The sequence below is a fragment of the Heloderma suspectum genome, chromosome 12, assembly GCF_057233095.1.
Source record: "Heloderma suspectum isolate Gila_16-S chromosome 12, 16-S_ref, whole genome shotgun sequence".
Taxonomy (NCBI): domain Eukaryota; kingdom Metazoa; phylum Chordata; class Lepidosauria; order Squamata; family Helodermatidae; genus Heloderma; species Heloderma suspectum.
This window is the reverse complement of record NC_139469.1, coordinates 17,401,542-17,414,959: the sequence shown is the minus strand read 5'-3', so window position 1 is coordinate 17,414,959 and position 13,418 is coordinate 17,401,542. Positions and strand designations below refer to the sequence as shown.

The following is a 13,418-nucleotide window of genomic DNA, read 5'->3' as shown; positions in this document are numbered from 1 at the left end:
AGGAGCCGCCGCCGCGGCCCGGCCCTGCGCTGGCTTCCGGCCCTCTCGGGGAGCCAATGGCAGCCGGCGGGGCGGCCTCGGCGCCTGAACCGGGCCGGATGCGCGGCGGCCGGCGGGCAGCGCCTCGGCGCCCCCTCAGACCCGCCCTGCGCGCCCGCTCGGGGGAAGGCGCTGGCCTCCCGCGCGCGGAGCCGGCTCGTTTTTATTGGTAACGACTCGAGGAACGAGCACCGAGGGAAAGGCGTCGGCCGGGGCGCGCTCGGCCGCGAGTTCTCACGGCGCAAAACACCTCAGGGCTCCCGTCGTTGCGCCCATCATTGTTTTCCTGAGCCGTCGCCTCAGTCGTCGGGCGAGCGAGCAAACGGCGGTCGCCGGGTACGTTTTTACTCCGCCGTTCCGCCCAGGGAGCGTTTCAAGTCCCTCGCGTTCTCACAGGAGTTACCACGAAAGTAAAGAACGAGCGCATCTTCGCCGCTTTTCGCTCTACAGAAGGAAAAGCGGCGAAGACGCGCCCATTCTGCCGTTTGTGCGAGTGCGCGAGCATAATGACTGTTCATAACAAGCCACAAAGACGTGCGTTATCCTTTTATCGCTGCTAGTAAGGGGATCTTTATCGCTTTTCGTTCCATGAACAACACTGCTGTTTTTAGAAGACTCTTACGAGTCCCCTGGACTGCAAGGAGGTCAGATCAGTCCATCCCAAAGGAAATCCACCCTGGCCTGAGTGCTCGTTGGAAGGACAGATGCTGAAGCTGAGGCTCAAATATTTTGGCCACCTAATGCGAAGGGAAAAGTCACTGGAAAAGACCCTGATGCTGGGAAAGACTGAAGGCCAAAGGAGAAGGGGACGGCAGAGGATGAGATGGCTGGATAGCATCACTGATGCAATGAATATGGACTTGAGCACGCTCCGGGAGAGAGCGCAGGACAGGAAGGCCTGGCGTGCTATGGTCCATGGGGTCACGAAGAGTCGGGCACGACTGAACGACTGAACAACAATGTATGGCTGTGAGAGCTGGGCTATAAGGAAGGCTGAGCGCCGAAGAATTGATGCTTTCGAACTGTGGTGCTGGAGAAGACTCTTAAGAGACCCCTGGACTGCAAGGAGGTCAAATCAGTCCATCCTAAAGGAAATCAACCCTGAGTGCTCATTGGAAGGACAGATGCCAAAGCTGAAGCTCAAATATTTTGGCCACCTAATGCGAAGAGAAAACTCCCTGGAAAAGACCCTGATGCTGGGAAAGATTGAAGGCAAAAGGAGAAGGGGTCGGCAGAGGATGAGATGGCTGGATAGCATCACCGATGCAATGAGTATGGACTTGAGCACGCTCCGGGAGAGAGCGCAGGACAGGAAGGCCTGGCGTGCTGTGGTCCGTGGGGTCACAAAGAGTCGGACACGACTGAACAACAACAAAAGCTTCAGTTTGTAGCTTTATGTAACCTCAGCCGTTAGCCCTTTAAAGTAGAAATAACGTTAATGAATAATAATAAAATATTCATCTCCACCGTTTCGTCCAGAGAATTGTCAGGGCTGCTTTGAGCCATCGACACCAAACAATAATAACAAAGATAGTCGTGATAAAATATTGCCTTGAGGGCCCATTTTAGGGGTGGGGGGGTGAGACAACACAGGACTGAGCTTTTCCAGGAATGGACAGTGTTCAAAATACCGTTGTTATGAATAATATGTGTACTAGTAATATTAAGAATATGTTTTGTCCCTATGTTGTTAATAAAGATATAGCTAAAATACAGCACATTCCCATACATATCTACCCAGAAAAGAGATTTACACACACACACACACACTTTATTCATTCATTCATACATACATACATCCCTTGGCTGCCTTTCAGGGCAGAAGTCCTCCCAAGGGGGCTTACAACAATAAAATACATAAAACAGTTAAACTATTAAAAGCGATAAAAACGATGACACTATGAGCATATGGTAATGTTTGTTGTCAATAATAATTGTATCTTGAATGCTTTTTATTCTACAAAACGGCTTTCGGTGCTTCGTTCTTATGGCTGACTCTGTAAGGCTGAGGGAGTGACTTTATTTGCCGAATACACTTCTACCCCATCTTTCAGTTCAGAAAATGTTCAAGGAGACTTCCGGCCATAAAAGCCAAACAATAATAACAAAGATAAAAATGATACAAACTTGCTTTGAGCACCTCTTTTTCGAAGACAGTATACAAGGATAAGAAAAACTGCAAAATGTTTTGTAAACCTGGAGGTGGTCAAGATGTAATTATTGTTATGTATAATAAGTGTACCCCTTCATGGATCACTGCCTTGTTGTGGCGAAGGGGCTTGCGTAACTCAGTGAAGCCATAAGCTATGCCGTGCAGGGCCACCCAAGACGGACAGGTCATGGCAGAGAGTTCTGACAAAATGTGGTCCACTGGAGAAGGAAATGGCAACCCACTCCAGTATTCTTGCCAAGAAAACCCCATGGAACGTATCACAAGGCTAAAAGAGATGACGCCGGAAGATGAGCCCCTCAGGTCGGAAGGTGTCCAATATACTACTGGGGAAGAGCAGAGGGTATTTCCAAGTAGCGCCAGAAAGAGTGAAGCGGCTGGGCCAAAGCCGAAAGGACAGTCAGCTGTGGATGTGTCTGGTGGTGAAAAGAAAATCTGATGCTGTAAAGAACAATATTGTTTAGGAACCTGGAATGTTAGATCAATGAATCAAGGTAAGCTGGAGGTGGTCAGACATGAGATGGCAAGATTGAACATCGACATCTTGGGAATCAGCGAACTAAAATGGACAGGAATGGGCGAATTTAATTCAGGTGACCATCATATCTACTATTGTGGCCAAGAATCCCTTAGAAGAAATGGAGTAGCACTCATAGTCAACAAAAGGGTGGGAAAAGCAGTACTGGGGTACAATCTTAAAAATGATAGAATGATCTCAGTACGAATCCAAGGCAAACCATTCAACATCACAGTAATTCAAGTCTATGCCCCAACCACTGATGCCGAAGAAGCTGAGGTTGATCGGTTCTATGAAGACCTACAACACCTTCTAGAACTAACACCAAAAAAAGATGTCCTCTTCATCATAGGGGACTGGAATGCTAAAGTAGGAAGTCAAGAAATCACCGGGATAACAGGCAGGCATGGCCTTGGTGTACAAAATGAAGCAGGACAAAAGCTAATAGAGTTTTGCCAAGAGAACACGCTGATCATAGCAAACACTCTTTTCCAACAGCACAAGAGACGACTCTACACATGGACATCACCAGATGGTCAATATCGAAATCAGATTGATTATGTCCTTTGCAGCCAAAGATGGAGAAGCTCCATACAGTCAGTCAAAACAAGACCTGGAGCTGACTGTGGCTCAGATCATGAGCTGCTTCTAGCAAAATTTCGGCTGAAATTGAAGAACGTAGGGAAAACCACTAAACCATTCAGGTATGACCTAAATCATATCCCTTATGAATATACAGTGGAGGTGAGGAATAGATTGAAGGGATTAGAGCTGATAGACAGAGTGCCTGAGGAACTATGGACGGAGGTCCGTAATATTGTTCAGGAGGCAGCAACTCAATCCATCCCAAAGAAAAAGAAATGCAAGAAAGCCAAGTGGCTGTCTGATGAGGCTTTACAAGTAGCTGAGGAAAGAAGGGAAGCGAAAAGCAAGGGAGAAAGGGGAAGATATACCCAACTGAATGCAGAGTTCCAGAGAATAGCAAGGAGAGACAAGAAGGCCTTCTTAAATTAACAATGCAAGGAAATCGAGGAAAACAACAGAATGGGAAAGACTAGAGATCTCTTCAAGAAAATTGAAGATCTCAAGGGAACGTTTTGTGCAAAGACGGGCATGATAAAGGACAAAGAAGGCAGGGACCTCACAGAAGCAGATGAGATTAAGAAGAGGTGGAAAGAATACACAGAAGAACTATACAGGAAAGATCTTAATGTCCTTGATAACCATGATAGTAATGTCCTTGATAGCCATGATAGTGTGGTCACTGAACTTGGGCCGGACATCCTCGAGAGTGAAGTCAAGTGGGCCTTAGGAAGCATTAGTAACAAAGCTAGCGGAGATGACAGTCTTCCAGCTGAGCTATTTAAAATCCTAAAAGATGATGCTGTTAAAGTGCTGCATTCAATATGCCAACAAATTTGGAACACTCAGCAATGGCCGCAAGACTGGAAAAGGTCAGTTTACATTCCAATTCCAAAGAAGGGCAACGCCAAAGAGTGTTCAAACTACCGCACAATTGCGCTCATTTCACATGCCAGCAAGGTGATGCTCAAAATCCTACAAGCTAGGCTTCAGCAGTATGCGAACCGAGAACTACCGGAAGTACAAGCTGGGTTTAGAAGAGGCAGAGGAACTAGAGATCAAATCGCCAACATTCGCTGCATCATGGAGAAAGCAAGAGAATTCCAGAAAAACGTCTATTTCTGCTTCATTGACTACGCTAAAGCCTTTGATTGTGTGGATCACAACAAACTGTGGCAAATTCTTAAAGTGATGGGAGTACCAGACCACCTCACCTGTCTCCTGAGAAACCTGTACGAGGGTCAAGAAGCAACAGTAAGAACCGGACATGGAACAACCGAGTGGTTCAAAATTGGGAAAGGAGTACGACAAGGCTGCATATTGTCACCCTGCTTATTTAACTTATATGCAGAGTACATCATGAGAAATGCCGGGTTGGATGAATCAGAGGTCGGAATTAAGATTGCTGGGAGAATTATCAACAACCTCCGATATGCAGACGATACCACCCTAATGGCAGAAAGTGAAGAGGATCTAAAGAGCCTCTTGTTGAGGGTGAAAGAGGAGAGTGCAAAAGCTGGTTTGAAACTCAACATTAAAAAAATGAAGATCATGGCATCTGGCCCCATCACTTCCTGGCATATAGAAGGGGAAGAAATGGAAGCAGTGACAGATTTTACTTTCTTGGGGTCCAAGATCACCGCAGACGGTGACTGTAGCCATGAAATTAAAAGACGCTTGCTCCTTGGGAGGAAAGCTATGGCAAACCTAGACAGCATAGTAAGAAGCAGAGACATCACCTTGCCAAGAAAGGTCCACATAATCAAAGCTATGGTTTTCCCAGTAGTAATGTATGGCTGTGAGAGCTAGACTATAAGGAAGGCTGAGCGCCGAAGAATTGATGCTTTCGAACTGTGGTGCTGGAGAAGACTCTTACGAGTCCCCTGGACTGCAAGGAGATCAAATCAGTCCATCCTAAAGGAAATCAACCCTGAGTGCTCATTGGAAGGACAGATACTGAAGCTGAAGGTCAAATATTTTGGCCACCTAATGCGAAGAGAAAACTCTCTGGAAAAGACCCTGATGCTGGGAAAGACTGAAGGCAAAAGGAGAAGGGGACGGCAGAGGATGAGATGGCTAGATAGCATCACCGATGCAATGAATATGAACCTGAGCACACTCCGGGAGAGTGCGCAGGACAGGAAGGCCTGGCGTGCTATGGTCCATGGAGTCACGAAGAGTCGGACACGACTGAATGACTGAACAACAACATAATAAGTGTATTATTCATATGTTCCAGGTGTTTATGTTAAAAAAATCTAGTAATGTAATAATAATACATTTGGGTGACTTTTATTATGAAGTTTGTTGTTGTTCAGTTGATAAGTCGTGTCCGACCCTTCCTGACCCCATGGACCATAGCACGCCAGGCCTTCCTGTCCTCCACTCTCTCCCGGAGTGTGCTCAAGTTTATGTTCATTGCATTGGGGATGCTATCTAACCATCTCATCCTCTGCCGTCCCCTTCTCCTTTTGCCTTCAATCTTTCCCAGCATCTGGGTCTTTTCCCAAGAAAATAAAATCTGTCACTGCTTCCATTTCTTCCCCTTCTATATGCCAGGAAGTGATGGGGCCAGATGCCATGATCTTTGTTTTTTTAAGGCTGAGTTTCAAACCAGCTTTTGCACTCTCTTCTTTCACCCTCAACAAGAGGCTCTTTAGATCCTCTTCACTTTCTGCCATTAGGGTGGTATCGTCTGCTTACCTGTGGTTGTTGATATTTCTCCCGGCAATCTTAATTCCAACCTGTGATTCATCCAGCCCGGCGTTTCTCATGATGTACTCTGCATATAAGTTAAATAAGCAGGGTGACAATATGCAGCCTTGTCGTACTCTTTTCCCAATTTTGAACCAATCGGTTGTTCCATGTCCGGTTCTTACTGTTGCTTCTTGACCCTCGTACAGGTTTCTCAGGAGACAGGTGAGGTGGTCTGGTACTCCCATCTCTTTAAGAATTTGCCACAGTTTGTTGTGATCCACACAATCAAAGGCTTTAGCGTAGTCAATGAAGCAGAAATAGACGTTTTTCTGGAATTCTCTTGCTTTCTCCGTGCTCCAGCGAATGTTGGTTATTTGATCTCTAGTTCCTCTGCCTCTTCAAAACCCAGCATGTTATTTACAGAATGAAAAGCGATAAAGATCCCATTACTACTAGTAATAAAAGGATAACATACATTTTGTGGCTTGTTATTAACAATAATTATGTTTGTACATTGATTATTAATAATAGTTGTGTAGTTAAATATAGTTTGTAGGATAACGCTACATTTGATGAAGTGGGCTCTAATCCAAGGCAGGCTCTTTTGCCACAATAAATCATCCAGTCTTTAAATTGCCATAATTCTCTTTGTTGAAATATTAGATTACATTATCAATTTCCTTTTTATCTCACCCTTCCTCCAAAAGAAGGGCAATGCAGCATACATGGGCTCCTTCCCTTTACCTCCCTGTATCCTCACCACAACCCAGTGGGGTAGGTTAGGCTGAGAAATAGTGATTGATCTTAGGCACAAGTGGGCAGCCCCATGGGCAACATGTAGCCTGCTGAGCCCACCCACCGAACTCACCCCCCCTTCTGATCAGCCATCAGTTTGGGGCTGCATGGGGATTGCTGGGGGAGGGGAGGCTTTAACCTCACAAACTCACCATGATCCCCATGGAACTAAGATCACTGAGAACAGTGCTTTGGGTCGCATTGGTATTGTTGGGGGGAGGAGAGGATTTAACTCCACTCCCTCAGTGATCCTGCCCCCATTGGGTCTGCCTGTGTGGGGGAGAGAGAGGCAGGGTGGAAAGGCTGTATGTGTGCGTTTATGTCTTTGAATGAGAGTGTATGCGTGAATGTACGTGTGTAAGTGTGAAAGGGGGACAAGGAGGATGCTGGACTAGCCAAACCCACTAGCATATGGTCGCTGCCTGCCCACTACCACATGTGGGCCCCTGGTGCAAAAAGATCACCCACACCTGGTCACCCAGTTAGGTTTATTAGTGAACAGAAATTTTAATGTATTTTTCCTGATATAGGCTCTGCACTAGAAGTGCTATACCACACTAGTGAGTTTTTGTTTTGTTTTTAAACACGTTTTCTGAAAGCTTGTAAGATTAGGCATTTGTTGGCTTCTCTGGGGAAATAGTTTCAAAAAGACAAAATTCCTTACATTTAACCCAGTAGATAGTACCACCATTGCAAGGGGAGTTTTAAGCAGAGCTTCTCTAGTGGATCTTAAAAGGGTGGGAAGACTTTGTGCGGGGAGAGGCATCTCACCACATTGTATGAGTAAATTCTTTCAGAGCAACAGCAACAACAACAAATGGATGGGATGGGGGCTGGTGGTGGTACTATTAGGCAGAATTATGTGGCCTCCGGAGCCAGTGGATGTTAAGGCGTGGAGGAAGAGGCATCCCCTCCCACAGTTCCCCCTGAACCCTGCTCCAGCCGTCTTCATCCTTCTGTGCTGGTGCCCTGACAATGGTGATTCTTGCTTGTTGCTGGGCTAGGCTGGCTGACTGGCTTAGTTGCCATCTCCCAACTCGACCACAGTGCCTTTGGGAAAGACACTTGACCGAGTCAACAGGCAAGAGAAGCAGCCAGGCCAGCCTGTTCAGCACGCATGCACACGGTTGATCTGCTCTGGGATATGTGCTGGTGCAGCCGCTTCCACATTGTAACTTTTAAATGGGCAGTGAGAAGGCGCCAGGCAGAGCACTGAGAGAGTGACAGCGAGTGAGTGGCAGCAAGGTCTTGGAGGACAGAGCTGTGTGTGATGGCTCTACACTGCGCCCTCTAAGCTAGACTGTTGCACTCAAGTGTGCTACAGGATTCTGTCCAGTAGTGTAGTGAAGGCAGGGCTTACAGGGACGCAGCATTGGCACTTTTTAGCAGAGATACTGAGATCATCTTCCACCTCCCTCAGAATTCCTTATTCCCTCTGACCTTAACTGCAGTTCTCACAGTAGCTGTGAGGGGGGGCCGGGGGATGAATTTTCCCAACAACAATATATTGTACTTTATTGTAATGCAAAGTATTTTACAGTGGCTTGGTCTTGAATGGGCAATTAAAACCCATCTGTTTCGCATAGCACCTGCTCCCTGTGGAGATGGAACTGCTAGAGCTGGTTTGTTGATATGGATCAACATAGCTGCTTGAATTTTTGGACTCACCTTGGGGATATGGCTACAATGACTGTCATGATGAGTGCTTGCACACCAAAATTTACCACTACACCACTGATGGTGTCTTATCACCAGTATTGAAGTAAGATTCAGTTGTCAGTATGGTCAGCTTCTGTACATGGAATTGGGGATGGAGGGCACCACCTTGTTGAGCAGCAATAGACTATACCTGGTTGCCACTCTCTGCAGTGCTCCTGATGTTCTGAAACAGGTGGAGTGAAGGATTTCCACAGGTTGCCGTGTGAAAGCCAGAGTGGTGGAGTGGTCTGAGTGTTGGACTAGGACTGGATACACTGAGTTCACTGGGTGATCCTGGGCCATTCACTCTCTCTCAGTCTAGCCAACCTCATGGGGTTGGTACAAGGATAAAATGGGAGTTTGAAATTAATTTATTAAAAATTTAATAAATGACTCAATTTGTCCCAGAGGGATAAATGTGTCTGTTACAGTAAGTGCAAAATAAAAGTTTTGTGGCATCTTAGTGATAGATGTAATGTCACATAAGCTTCTACCACATGAAAAACTGTGTGTTAGTCTTTACAGTGCCACAAGATATTGATTGACTGAAAGTATTTTCATGCCACTTCTCAGCCAAAAAGCCTCCCAGAGTGGCTTACGTGTGATCAGTAAAGTGAGACAGTTCCTGCCCACAGGTTTACAATCTAACACAACACACAAGGAAAAAGGGATGGAAAGAGGAAAAAATTAAGTAGCCTTTCAGGAGGGCTTGTGGAATGGCCCTGATTCCCCTGATAATATTTGCTATCAGTTCATTTGTTTTTGGTTCAGCTGATAGGAAGGGGTAAGGGGAGCAAACTGTAGAATGAGATTTGCTTGTAAATCTTTATGATGGTGACAAAAAACTACAACAACACAGGTATGGAAACCTTTATATCTGATCAGCCGATTTCCCTCTTGTGCTGTCTTAATTACTACAGTAAGGATTTTTTTGGATTGTTTCGGACTGAATGTGCAGTGTTATACATCTATTATTAGGAAAAGCCCTAGTTTCTAGGAACTGACTTTACAACAATAAAGCACGCATTATGTGTTCCCTGCAGCAAGGAATGCTGACAACTGACGTACTGTGACTAATACAATAAATGCTTTTGGTAACAAATTGCACATGGATGAGAAAATAGACTTGGCAGCTGCTTCCACCTGTGGTTTTCTACGTCAGCAGAACAGCACCTATTTTCAAAATTCCCTTGGAAATAACATGTTGGTTCAGTCCTGAAGCTGATGGGGTTTAGAAGGATTGTCAAGATGGAAGCTACCAAGAGACTTTCCAGAGGCTGCCTGCGCAAACCTCCGCAGGAAGTTACTTGTTATGGTACTATTATTTAGTACATTTAAATCCCACTATTCCATTAAAGAGGCTAAGGCAGGTGTGGTATATTGTCTCCCCCCCGCCTCCATTTTATCCTTACAACAATCTTGTGAGGTAGGTTATGCTGAAAGATAGCATCTGGCCCAAGATCACTGAGTGAACTTTATGGCTGACTGGGAATTTCAACCTGGTCCAACACCCTAACTCAGGCTGGCTGGGGATGATGGGAGTTGTAGCCCAACCATATGGAGGAGGCTGAGTTGGGGAAGGTTGCTCTAGCCACTACACTATGATGATGGGGGCTGTTTCCTTTTATCTTTGGTCCATTTTGTATTTTGTTTTATAGGGATTTTATCACATTTGTTGTTAGCCATCTTGAAGATCAAAACTGATAGAAAGGTGGGATACAGATTTTTTAAATACATAATTATTTATCTTTTAAATACATACATTATTTTGAGAAGCATTTGTTTCTCATTGTTTTCTCCAGTTACAAGTTTCAGTGCCATTCCAGTTTTGGTCTCAGTGGTTTGGCTTGTTTCAGAGCAAGAAACAGCTTCTCCTTCATATGGCTGAGTTAACAGTTGTTCAGCAAACTATATTAAACAATAAAGCATCCAAATGACGTTTCCCCCCAGCCCCCTAGGATAGATGGATAATGTCTAATTCTTCATGTTGGCTCTCTGAAAAGATAATGGCATGAATGCAACAGATTCAGCAAGAAAGGGCTTCCCATGTATCTGTTTATATAGCCTATCAGCAGAAGCTTGGAATAGCTCTTAGCCAGATGGCAAACTGCCCAAGTAAACCTCCAGTGTCATTATGCTTGGGACATTTTTAAGTATCGCACTCAAGCAAAGATCCACATGTTCCATACTGACTGTCCCAAACTACAGGTTGACATTTCTTCCAAGTCTAACTAAAGTTATACTTTAAAACAAAACACAAGCATACAAACACACGCTCAACAAAGCAATTAATTCTTCCAGAGACTTTTGACAGCTACATCTGAAACAGGGGAGGCATCCTGGTGCTTTCTAGATGCTTTAGACTACACTTCCATAAGCCCCAGTCAGCCTGGCCAGTGCTTAGGTATTGCAGTCCAAAGCATCTGGAGGGGACCAGGTTGCTTACCCTAAGAAGACATCCAGTTGGCAGCTTTCCTATCCCCCGTCCCTCCCCAGTTAAACACTACAGTTTATTTATTTACAGCATTTTACCTTGCCCTTTAGCCAAAAAAAGGCTCCCAAGGTGGCTTACAAAGAAATAAGACAGTCCCTGCCTGCAGGTTTACAATCTAAAAGACAGGACACAAAAGGAAAAGGGACTGGGAGGGAGGAGGAAAGAAGCAAATTCAGGCACCAGATTCTTAGTTGCAGAGTTCAGCAGGTCATGGATGCAGTGGAAGGGCTGCTGCTTCCTCTCCCTCTGACGTCCTCAGCAGTGATAGTTGGTAGCAGGAGGAGGGGTGCTCTCAGCTGGAGCCAGGCACAATGAAGGGGTGCCTGCCTGCTGCTACTGCTCCTTCTGATGGCCTCAGCAGTGGCAGCTGGTAGCAGGGGGAAGGAGTACTTCAAAATGTTGTTTGGTGTTTACCTGCCATGAAGGATTGGGCAGGGCTGCCTATGAATCTTAATAAATGTAATGTCCTTTGGTAGCTAGCCCTGTAATGCACGAGGGAACACAGGAAGCTGCCTTATAACAAGTCAGACTATAGGTCTACCTAGCTCAGTGCTGTCTATTACCAGTGGCTCTCCAGGAGCCTTTGCCAGCCCTACCTGGAGATGCTGGAAATTGAAACTGGAGCCATCTGCATGCAAAGCAGGTGCTCCACCACTGAGCTGTAGCCCTTCCCCCAGGACTTCTGTGAAATGTTATAACCTCCCAACTCAGGCATTTCACGGAGCTAAAATTTCACACTGAAAAAAATGACAAGAGTTTTGTGGGACCTTAAAGATGAACAAATTTATTATGGCATTATACTTCAATACATGTGTTAGTCTTCAAAGTGCCACAAGATTCTGTGTTGTTTTTGCTGCAACAGAGTAACACTCCTCTAGAAATGGTGAAGGGAAATGGACTCCCAGACTTACTTTTAGGAAAGTGTTTAATTTTCTAACTATCCAATTTGGATGATATTCTAAGTCATAATTATTCACTGGTCCGTATTTGCTGCTGCATGTAGCTGGTTGTAAATGTGTTTTAATGACTGGTTGTGGTTTTTATGCTTTTAAAAATATTTTGCGAGCCACTTTGAGCAACTCTTTTATTGGAGGGGGACAGCTGGGTATAAATTCCTTTAGGGCGCAATCCTATGCATGCTTAGACAGAAAAAAAACATGCATAGGACTGTGCCTTATAAATAAATGAATAAATTATGTGTGCCTTTGAATGCTGTAATAGTTAAATCAGCAATTTATTGTTAGTTTTTACTGTCTTTTTATTTTATTTGTGGCATTTATATACCGCTGAATATAATGAAATCTGAGCAGTTCACAATATTAAAATACAATATTAAAAACACGACATTAAAACACAGCATTAAAACACAGCATTACAAAACACTTCCAACTGCAGTAAAAAAATCAAGGAGTAGTAAAATGGAGCAGCATAATTAATTTACTTACAGCCCAGGGAAAGCCTGGGTGAACAAGTGCGTTTCAGGAGGTGTTTGAAAGATGTCACGTTTTCTGCCTCCGGAACTGTGTGAGGGTTTTCCAGATGGTGGGTGCTGCTACTGAGAAGGCCTACTGTCTGGGTATTTCACGGCAACATTCCATTCATTTTGGAACATCCACCAAGGCCTCCTCTGATGATCTTAGATGTCACCTGGGTATATATAAGGGAAGGTGGTCTTCTAGATATCCTGGTCCCAAGTCGTTTAGGGCTTTGTATGACAATAACATAACTTTGTATGTGGCTCATTACTTTGTGTGTGTGGCAGTAAAAGAGGATTGGGGCTCCCCAGGACATCTGCACATGTTGCAGGGATTCCTCAGCCAACAAACTATCTGAAAACCACTCGTGTGCTGTGCAGTTCTATCCACATCTATTCAGAAGTGAGCCCTATCAAGTTCAATGCGACCTACTCCCAGGTAAGAGTGCAAAATGTTGCAGCCTAACCTGGGAGGGAATTCCAGTGAGCATAATGGGGTTTACTTCTGAGTAGATGTGCATAGGATTGCACTGTTTAAATTCTCTTTGGGTGTTTGACCACAAATTGAAACACTGGAATGCAAACATAACAGAAAGCAGATCCAGTGACTTGTTGAATAAAAAAGGAGTGCCCATATCATCTATGGATTATAAACAATTTCTCTCTGTGTGTTCAAGGCTGATAGCAGCAGCCGAGATTGAAAAGAACAACTGAGCTTTGACAGTTATGTGCAAACAAATAGGAGAATATCCCAGGGGAGTGAAATACACAGCAGTCAATATACCTATTAAAGGAGGAGGGAGGGAGGAAGTGTGCCAGAGTCGTGTGTGTGCATGTGAACTTTTGTTGTGATTAGCAAAGATCCAAGTAATTAATTTGATCGTGGTGTATATGGGACTTTATTCTGACTATTTCCTGGTTTCCTTTTCCATCCAACCAACCATCCTAACAC

The 13,418-nt window shown here is 44.8% G+C and overlaps 1 protein-coding gene across 1 annotated transcript in view; it reads left to right on the top strand.

Annotated features, from left to right (window-relative positions):
* The first annotated feature begins 15 nt into the window (after positions 1-15).
* The window catches only part of TMC5 (transmembrane channel like 5), a 65,040-nt gene continuing 51,637 nt past the window's right edge, over positions 16-13,418 (top strand). The window contains exon 1 of the mRNA XM_084818594.1: positions 16-375. The gene's annotated coding sequence lies outside the window, so the exon portion shown is untranslated. The remainder of the gene's footprint in view (positions 376-13,418) is intronic.